This window comes from Bos javanicus, chromosome 20, assembly GCF_032452875.1.
Source record: "Bos javanicus breed banteng chromosome 20, ARS-OSU_banteng_1.0, whole genome shotgun sequence".
NCBI classification, from domain to species: domain Eukaryota; kingdom Metazoa; phylum Chordata; class Mammalia; order Artiodactyla; family Bovidae; genus Bos; species Bos javanicus.
In genome coordinates, this window is record NC_083887.1 from 57,917,498 (window position 1) to 57,928,776 (window position 11,279).

Here is an 11,279-nt window from a genome sequence, read left to right on the forward strand (position 1 = left end):
GAAATTATTTGAGAATTCAATCCCGGGGGGAGCAGAAGGGGAGGGTCAAGTGAAAGAAAGAGGCAAGAAAGGAAGGGCCTCCACGGATGTGCGGTCTAGGGGACTGTCTCCCTGATGTTTCTGGGTGCCTTCGGAGGAAGCTTAGGAAATGCGTATCAGAACTACACCCCTGGGGGCATAAACAAGAAGCATTTATTGACCCCTTCCTGCCTGCACCTTGGGCTTATGCATCTCTTGAGAGTCCCTTGGGCTGCATGGAGATCAAACCAGTCAATCCCGAAGGAAATCAACCCTGAAGATTCATTGGAAGGACTGATGCTGAAGCTGAAGCTCCAGTACTTTGGCCACCTGATCCAAAGAGCTGACTCACTGGAAAAGACCATGTGATGGGAAAGACTGAAGGCAGAAGAGAAGGGGATGATAGAGGATGAAATGGCTGAATGGCATCACCAACTCAATGGACATGAGTTTGAGCAAACTCTGGGAGATAGTAAAGGAGAGGGAAGTCTGGCATGCTGCAGTCCATGGGGTCGCAAAGAGTTAGACACAACTGAGCAACGGAACAACAGTGTCTGAGAATAAAGCTGGTTTCCATGGAGTGTCCCAGACTCAGTATCAGGAAAGGCACAGCTGGCCAAAGTCCCCAGAACTGGTCTTGATGGCAGAAGTTGGGGGAAAAGAGAGGACCGTGAAGACTTGAAGCAGCGTACCAAAGGAGCCCCATTCCCTTAGCCGCTCTGCTCCTCCATTGCTGTTACCAGCATCTGAAATTCTGTTTTATGTGTGTATTTATTTATTGTCTGTCTCTTTCAGCTACTGAGTAAGCTCCATAGGGAAGGAGTTAGGTTTAATTCACTATCATATTCCAAATACCCAGAAGGGTGTCGGGCAGAATGAACACTCAGTGCGTGAACCACAAGTGAATGAATGAATGAATGCAAGCGTTCATTTTGAAATACGGTGAAAGACTCTATCTTAGTAGAATTTAAAGAACAAAAAGTCACAGGTGATGTTTATGACCACGTATTACCATGTTAGCTGCAAAATTTATCCAGAAATCATTCTTCAGTTTCTCTTCCATGCCATAATCAAACATGGGCCATAATTAACTGAGAGAGAGACAGTGGACAAAAACAACCGAACATCCTTCGCAAGAAACAGGAAACATATTTAGCACTTTCATTTCTCTAATTTTCTAGCCAGTTTTACCCAACTCTATACCATTTAGCAATGGCTAAATCAGCCACAAAACCTAGTTCCTTTCTCCTAGTGCTTTCCATTATTTCCAGCAAGTATAGCATCAGCCCTGGTGGATTTAGCTTACATCTAAGATAGATAGATAGATAATATTAATTTTTTTATTTTTATATATAAGACAGGTACACACTTGCAAATTCTATCTTATTTACTCTCTTACTTGCACAAATTACTATCTCTTGCTTGCCTTTCTTATTCCCAAGCCAGTTCATATTTCTAAGCCTCTTCCTTCATGTTCAACACATTAAAAAAAGTGACCTGAAATATACTCATGTATTAATTATATGGATATCCATCTAATTCAGGTACTGACTTCTCTGTATCACTGGTATCACCAAGAAAATCCAAATTTGCCAGAGACACATTGTTCTGATTCAAAGAGATTTCTCTGTTAAGGAGCATTACCTCCTGGTGTTTTTAAACAACTGTTAAAGGACGGGTAACTATTGAACCGGAGAAGGCACTGGCACCCCACTCCAGTACTCTTCCCTGGAAAATCCCATGGATAGAGGAGCCTGGTGGGCTGCAGTCCATGGTGTCGCTACGAGTCGGACACGACTGAGAGACCGACTTCACTTTCACTTTTCACTTTCGTGCACTGGAGGAGGAAATAGCAACCCACTCCAGTGCTCTTGCCTGGAGAATCCCAGAGACAGGGGAGCCCTGGTGGGCTGCCGTCTATGTGGTCACACAGAGTCGGACACGACTGAAGTGACTTAGCAGCAGCAGCAGCAGCAACTATTGAACAGACTTCGACTGGTGGCACAGGCCTGCCCTAGTCACTTCTTTATCCCCACAGTAACACCAGGCCATAGTTTGTGTGGTGGAATTGGACATACCCCACTAAGCCTTATGGTAGGTTTTACCATATTTATCCTAAGGCAAGGGCATTCAATCCTCTTTATTCACAGATTCTATCATTTAAATTCACCTACTCGGTAAAGGGCTTCCCTGGTGGCTCAGCGGTAAAGAATCTGCCTGCAATGCAGGAGTCATGGATTCAGTCCCTGGGTAGGGAAGATCCGCTGGAGAAGAGAATGGCAACCCACTCCAGTATTCTTGCCTGGAGAATTCCATGGACAGAGGAGCCTGGAGGGCTACAGTCCACAGGGTCACAAAGAGTCAGACATGACTTAGCTACTAACCACACAAAGTACTCAATAAAATTTTTCTGTAACCCCACAATCAGTGAAACTCAAGGCACTTTCACAATCATTTTAGGACACAGCACAGCAAAAAACTCAAGTTGCCCGATGCACGTGTTCCCAGCAGGGGTCTAACAAGGCAAGGCACTGCCTTCTTATTTCAGTTCTCACAATACAAACAGGTGCCTTTTTGTGGTCTACTTGGTGCCACACTTTTCACATTTTCTGTGCTTAATTTTGGTGATTTTGTTGTTTAAAACAGCCCCAAAACATAGTGCTATCTCGTGTCACAGAGCAAAAAGGCTGGGATGGGCCTTATCGGAGAAAGTGTGTTGACAAGCTTCATCAGGTGTGAATTAAAGTGCAGTTGGCCTTGAGTCCAAGGTTAATGAACAGTGCATATTATAGACAGCGTCTTTAAACAGAAACACATCAAACAAGGCTGGGCATTAGTCTGTAGACTCAGTACCCACAGGTACGTTTCCTTCTGAAGCAATGGTTCAGTGCACCTCCTTTGGTGTGCACAGGGACTCTAGCAAATATTCCCGCAAATAATGAGAATCAACTGTACAGGGGGTTCCACAAGCCAGAAACAGGGGGTCTCCCTGCTACCGCGCATCCCTCTGTCCTCTGTTGCGCCCCCTCAGCCCTCGCCCTCTGTCTAGAGCTGAACTGGCCCGTGTCACTGACCATAGGACATACAGGTGAGCAAGATGTATGATCGCTTCAGGACCCTGGCACCACTCACATCTGGGGACATCAGCGGTGCCAGGGTCTCAGCAATGACGTCTGGGGACACAGGTCAGGTGATGCCCAGCTGCCCGGAGCCTCAGCTGGGGTAAGTCCAAGGCCTGCTCTGCATAGCTTCCAGACCTGTTACCTACAGGTCTCTGATTTCATTATGCCTTCTTTAGTGGCTTCATCCCCTTCTTCTCTGGGACCATCTCCCAGATAAATTATTAATACTTGCATTCTCATCCCTGTCTCATGATCAGCTACATGGGAACCCAACCTAAGACACAGGCTGACCCCAAACCTGCCACAAACATCTCAGATATGGTGATGCCACGGCAAAGTCATCACCAATTCAAAGATACCCCACACCATGCAAGGTATGGTCTGACTTAGAGACACACATTGCCCATGACATCAGGTCTGCAGAACCGCACACTAGAGACCAATCTGCAGGCTAATCCCTTCACAGCAGCTTCCCTGGAGAATCTGTGCCAGGAGAGCCCCTGACAGTGCCTGACAAGAGATGTGTGCTCACCACTCGTCATCCAGTGAACGGACACGCTGCAGACCTTCACCATCATCTCGTAAGTAATGCAAAACCACTATGCAATGAGAACCTTTCAGAGCAATGAAATAGCAATACCAATCTGTTTCAGAGAAATTAACCTGATGTTGTCATAGAGGATGGGGGAAAGAGAGAAAAACTTCAGTTTTCTAGTTAAATGAGAGAATGAAAATTTATTTGTTGTTGCTCTAAGTCGTATCCAACTCTTTGAGACCCCATGGACTGCAACACGCCAGGCTTCCCTGTCTCCCAGAGCTTGTCTTCCAGAGCTCCTCATGTCCATTGAGTCGGTGATGCCATCCAACCATCTCCTCCTCTGTCACCCACTTCTCCTGCTGCCCTCAATTTTTCCCAGCATCAGGGTCTTTGCCAATGAGTTGGCTCTTTGCATCAAGAATATTTATTTAGATATTTTAATATAAATGTGTGTAAAAGTAAGAGATCAAAACCTAAATGGAAAGAGAGAAAGAGAAGAGAGGAGAGAGAGAGAGATGAAGAGAGAGAAGTGGAGAGAACAAGAGTTCAGGTCCTGTAATGAGCAGAGCAAAGCCAGCCAACTCCACTGACAACAAAGACCCTCAGACCTGAGCTGTGTAAAAATGAAGCTACGGGACAAAGGTCCGGTGAGAGCAGGGCTGGTGGGAGCAGAGAGTTCAGGCTTCCCTGGGCTGTTGATTGCAGACAGTAGCAGACAGACAGCATCCTGTGTGCGGGGCAAACCGCGGACAGGAAGCAGCCTCTGTCTTTATGTCTTTCTAAGATATTTATACACTTCACTGTGGCCAGCAAACACAACTGGTGGAACTTGGATGAAATTTTAATTACACGGGACTTTAATGATTTAAGCTGCTGTGGGTGGAGAGGGGAAGCCAATGGGGAGGAAGCGAAGGTTCACCCAAGTACAGCTTCCCATTTCCCCTCAGCCCTGCAGAAAAGCCAGCATTCCGGAGGAAGGTCTCAAGGTTCACTGTGTAAGGTGGGAGAGAGCCACATAATTCTAGCCCCTGGCCCCAGGATCTGGTGTTGTCCATCCCCTGTCTCACCACAACATGTCAACAGATCTATAGTCGGTCATCTTGCTATGAAAAGGATTATGGGACCCTTGTCATCTCCATATTCCATATACTCTTTGTCTTGTGTGTTAGTCACTCAGTCATGTCTGACTCTTTGTGACCCCATGGACTGTAGACTGCCAGGCTCCTCTGTCCATGGGATTCTCCAGGCAAAAATACTGGAGTGAGTTGCCATTTCCTTGTTCAGGGGATCTTCCCAATCCAGGGATCAAACCCAGGTCTCCTGCATTGCGGGCAGATTCTTTACTGTCTGAGCTACCATTTTCCCCCACACTTTTCTTCCTTCTTTTTATCTCTTTATTCTTCTGGACTAGCCTTTCCATCCTTGTTTCCACTGTCAAGATCTGGACCAGAAGGAGACCACCCTTTTCTGTCCGGAACAAGCTTATTCTTGTCTCGCAAAGAGTGAAGAGAAGGTTGGCTAGACTGGTCTCAGTGTGGAGCTATAGAAGGTTTCTGAATGAGACTCTCACTAACACTCAGCATGGTTGACAACTGGTTGACCCAGGCTGGAATGAGGTCATGCTTCCCCAGTGATACTTTGCAGGAATTTTAAAGGCCCTTTATGGTTATTATTATTCTATAATTTGATTCAACAGACCTACAACGTCAGGCTGCTCCCAGGGGCTTTGCAAGATGAATTGGCCACACAGGAATAAAGAATGCGTTTTCATTTACTCAACCATTTACTGAGAACTAACTGCTGCACTGGATGCCTTAAGGGCTACAATGATGAATACCGCCAAGGTTCGATCCTTGAGCTATAATTCGGCAGAAGGCTTGATGTATGCTCAGGGCTTCCCTGGTGGCTCAGCAGTAAACAATCTGCCTGCAAAGCAGAAGTCACAGGCGATGTGGGTTCAACCCCTGGGTCAGGAAGATTCCCTGGAGTAGGGAATGGCAACCCCCTCCAGTATTCTTGCCTGGAGAATCCCATGGATCGAGGAGCCTGGCAGGCTACAGTCACAGAGAATGTGCCACAACTGAAGCATCTTAGCATATACACACAACAATAGGACATAGCAAAGCATCCTGACAGAGAAGATGGGCTGAGTTGGCTCTCAGCTGGGAGTTCAAGAAAGTTTCACGGACAGCACTTGGACTGGGAGGATGGATAGGATGTCCGTGTGGACAAAAGTCTGAGGGTGAAATGAACAGAGGTAGGAATGAACAGGGGTAGGAATGTCCAAGGAAGGGGATGGAGGCAGTCAGGGACAAAAAGTATTCCATGGTGGCTGACCTGCCTCTTGAGAAACCTATATACAGGTCAGGAAGCAACAGTTAGAACTGGACATGGAAAAACAGACTGGTTCCAAATAGGAAAAGGAGTATGTCAAGGCTGTATATTGTCACCCTGCTTATTTAACTTATATGCAGAGTACATCATGAGAAACGCTGGGCTGGATGAAGCACAAGCTGGAATCAAGATTGCCGGGAGAAATATCAATAACCTCAGATATGCAGATGACACCACCCTTATGGCAGAAAGTGAAGAGGAACTCAAAAGCCTCTTGATGAAAGTGCAAGTGGAGAGTGAAAAAGTTGGCTTAAAGCTCAACATTCAGAAAACAAAGATCATGGCATCTGGTCCCATCACTTCATGGGAAATAGATGGGGAAACAGTGGAAACAGTGTCAGACTTTATTTTTCTGGTCTCCAAAATCACTGCAGATGGTGATTGCAGCCATGAAATTAAAAGATGCTTACTCCTTGGAAGGAAAGTTATGACCAACCTAGATAGCATATTGAAAAGCAGAGACATTACTCTGCCAACAAAGGTCCATCTAGTCAAGGCTATGGTTTTTCCTGTGGTCATGTATGGATGTGAGAGTTGGACTATGAAGAAAGCTGAGCGCTGAAGAATTGATGCTTTTGAACTGTGGTGTTGGAGAAGACTCTTGAGAGTCCCTTGGACTGCAAGGAGATCCAACCAGTCCATTCTAAAGGAGATTAGTCCTGGGTGTTCTTTGGAAGGAATGATGCTGAAGCTGAAACTCCAGTACTTTGGCCACCTCATGCGAAGAGTTGACTCATTGGAAAAGACTCTGATGCTGGGAGGGATTGGGGGCAGGAGGAGAAGGGGACAACAGAGGATGAGATGGCTGGATGGCATCACCGACTCAATGGACGTGAGTTTGAGTGAACTCTGGGGTTTGGTGATGGACAGGGAGGCCTGGCGTGCTGCAATTCATGGGGTCACAAAGAGTCAGACATGACTGAGCGACTGAACTGAACTGAACTGAAGGTATACGTATGCTAGAGCAGTCACAGCTGAAAGAATTAAATTAGGGCTGGGATTTTTTTTATAAATGATGTAGAGGCCATGAATGTCAAGGCACCTGGTGCACCTCTCACTTCAAAGATTGAAGCCCAGCTTCTCTGGTGGTGCAGTGGTTAAGAATCTGCCTGCCAATGCAGGGGACACGAGTTTGATCCCCGGTCGGGGAAGATTTCATGTGCTGCGGACCAACAAAGCCCGTGTGCCAAAACTATGGAAGCCCAAGTGCCTAGAGCCTGTGCTCTGCAACAACAGAAACCACCGCAGTGAGAAGCCTGTGCACTGTGACCGGAGAGCAGCCCTGCTAGCTACAGCTAAAGAAAGTCCACGGCCAGCAACGAAGACCCAGCACAGCCAAAACTAAAATAAATTTTAAAATCTTAGGAAAAAAAAAAGATTAGAGCCCCAAACCTAGCGAGGTTCCCCATCTTTCTTAAGATTCCAAGCAAGTCAGAGCTGCCCTGGATCCCTGATCCGAGGCCTTCTGACCACGTGTGGCTGTTTTATAATCAGAACTGAGCCTTGGGGCTAATCTGGAAACAGAATGAAAAACAGATGACAGAGGCCAAGACTGTGGGCACGGGAGCTGCACAGAGGCCCTTACGGGTGCCAGGAAAGGACTGGTGGGCACCTGGACCAAGTTGCTGGCAGTGAGAAGGCAGAGGAAGGTATGAGTCCAAGAGGAATTGTGGAAGGAGACTTTACAGCACAGGATGACTGGATGTGTGGGCTGCGGTGGGAGGAGAGGGGGGCGGAAGTGCTGATGCCAAGGTTTCAAACCAAAGTGGATAGGAGCCCCTTTTATGGAAAAAGGAAACCGCCCACTCTTTCCCCAGCTCCTGGCAGCACACCTTCCTCTCTGCCCACTGCTGCTAAGAGTGTTCCCCGGGAGTTTGTCCTGGCTTCCAAGTCAAGCTTCTGGACAGAGCCCCTGCCGCCTGACATGTGATGCCATGACATGTTACCCAGTCTCCCCGCTTCTTGGATTGGTCTCTGGAGGCTCCTATTACCTACTCTTTAGCTTTTCTTCAGCCCTCTAAATATACTTTTTTAAGTTTATATTCTCTTTTTTTCACAGGAATAACAGAAACCCAATTCACACCAGTTCAGGTAAGAAAAGGAATGTATAGGCTCCTGAAATTGAAAATCTTGGACATATATATGACTTTAGATGCAGATGGATCCAGGGGTCTGAACTGCCTCTCCCCTCAATTCCTGCCCTCCTTACACACACACACACACACACACACACACAAAATGGGAATTGCCTGCGCATCTCTGAGGACCAATTAGATTTCCATTGATTTAAAAACCAACTCAAATATAATATTATAGTACAATAAGAAAAGCTGCATTGTTGTATCCTTGTGTGAGTGTGTTAGTAGCTCAGCCATGTCTGACTCTGCAGCCTCATGGACTGCAGCCCACCAGGCTCCTCTGTCCATGGATTTTCCAGGCAAATATACTGGAGTGGGTTGCCGTTTCCTACTCCAGGGGATCTTCCCGACCCAGGGATCAAACCCAAGTCTTCTGAATTGCAAGCGGATTCTTTACCATCTGAACCACCAGGAAAGCCCGACTATATGCTTGTGCAATGTTTATCAAAGCTACTGTGTTTAACAAACAAATTTAATCGAGAAAATGATTTACTAAGTATTTAAGGATTGTTTCCCAAGTGGCGCTAGCGGTAAAAACCCACCTGTCAATGCAGGAGATGTAAGAGATGTGAGTTTGATCCCTGGGTGGAGAAGATCCCCTGGAGGAGGGCATGGCAACCCACTCAAGTAGTCTTGCCTGGAGAATCCCATGGACAGAGGAGCCTGGCGGGCTACAGTCCATGGGGTCACACAGACCCGTACACAACTGAAGTGACTTAGCATGCACGTATGCAAGAACTGAAAGAATAAATAATAAAGATTGCCCCAGCCTCTGGCCAATTAATCTTTCGTTCTCCCAGAAATAACTCATACCTAACATGAATATGATGACAATTCTATCATGGAAAGTTCTCCACTGTAAAAGAATGTCCAGAGCAATGAGAGAGGGGAGGGAAAGAGGGAGATGTGTTTTAGAATAACACAGCACTTTTAAATTAAATGAAGGACTATATTTGAGGACACCATTTAACACTGAACTCATTATCTCTTTTTAGTTAGTCCAATATTTCTAGTACCTATTCTGTTTGTTGTTTTTATTCTGTTTGTTCCAAGAATAGAGGGGAAGGAAAGGCTGCTTCCTTCTTAACAAGTGGGGTTGATTGTAAACATTTTACAGTCACTCGTGAAAATGAGCGCAATTAAGAATTTTATTTTTGTGGGAAGAATACCAGAAGATAGGTAGAAGTCAACCTTAACAAGATCAAAAAATGGGGAGAAGTAGCAGAATAAGCCTGGCCCCAGTTCCCGGCACAAAAGAGTCCACTGTGCTCATGCTGCTAGGGGGATGTTCTGAGCCCTGGAAAACATCATTTCAATTTCACTCTTGGAACCTAAACTATTTTAATCACCATCAACTGCTATAAAACACATAGTGAAGTGAAAGTGAAGTCGCTCAGTCGTGTCTGACTCTTTGCAACCCGTGGACTGTAGCCCACCATGCTTCTCCATCCATGGGATTCTCTGGGCAACACACAAATGTTCCATAAACATATATGAGTGTGGAGCAATGAGGAACAGACATGGGGCAAAGATGACGTGGTTTTGAAGGTGTACGATCAAACCTGAAACAGTCTCGTGCCACAAAATCGATGCTACGTACCTGCCATCTAGTTCATCATGTCGTTTCCTGTTATTATAAGACTTGTAAACAAAATGGCATTTCATTTCTTGTTATTAGTAACCGCAAAATCCAAGAGCTAGAAACACATTTCTAATTTAGAGTAGAGCGTTAAAAATAACAAAAAGAAAAATCTCCTAGATGAGGTGAGAAAAAACAATGGTGGCGATGTTCCCCTTCATTGACCACCCAGAAAAATTGGGAAAATGTCATAGGAAGACAAATTCTGTGCTGTTTTATCAGAGAATACCTTCAAATAACACACCAGGGAAAAAATAATGTAATCCTGGCTGGCTTCTTGTTACCTATATCATCTTGCTGGATATTCTTGTTGTTTAAAACTGCAACCCTAGGGTGATTTTTTAACCTTTGCTCACGTCTCTTTAAGACAAACCTCAAATGGATTGAGCTCTAAAGGGGTCATAGAAACATCTTTAATCTTATAGCACAGTGAATGTACACAGACAGAGGAATCTGATATGACAGATGAAAGACTTACCCCCAGTAGCCCTGTTGGGATTTCTTCTTCAGTATGGTGCCTCTCTGTAATCATTTCTGAGCAGTTAAAATACATTATTGTTTCAACCCATTAAAAAAAATAGCTGATGAACAGGCTAGTTTTGTGCAATCACTGAGAAGGTAGCCATAATTTCAGAATCCTAATGCTCTCTAAGTATATTAGCAGCTCGGTCGTATCCAACTCTTTGCAACCCCATGGGCTTGTAGCCCACCAGGCTCCTCTGTCCATGGAATTCTCCAGGCAAGAACACTGGAGTGGGTTACCATTCCCCTCTCCAGGGGATCTTCCTGATCCAGGGATCAAATTCAACCTGGGTCTCCTGCATTATCATCTGAGCCACCAGTGTGTGCTAAGCCGCTTCAGTCATATTCAACTCTTCGCAACTCTATGGACTACAGCTCACCAGACTCCTCTGTCCATGGAATTCTCTAGGCAAGAATACTGGAGTGGGTTGCTGTGCACTCCTCCAGGGGATCTTCCTGACCCAGGGATTGAACCCACTTCTCTTATGTCTCTGCATTGGCAGGTGGGTTCTTTACGCTAGCACCACTTGAGAAGCCACTGAGCCATCAGGGAAGCCCCCTAATGCTCCCTACCCACTCAATTTTGTTTATGGATCAGGAAGTTCTAAACACGTTGTGTTTCCATCTGAATTTTTGTAAATATATGTATATATATATATATAATGTTATCTTTTGGGCTATAGAATGGTTACAGCTAGACTTGGACATGGTCTTGGAGACCATTAATCTTTATCTCATCTCATAAATGAGGAAATGGAAACCTGAAGAAAAAAAAAGAAATTTTCTTGAGCATCGCACACCCAGCCAATGGGAGAGCAAGATGAAAAATTAGGTCCCTAGACATTCAGTGGAATATTCATTCCATTTATGAGAAAAAAAGTGATCCCGAAGCTCTTGAAATAAACACA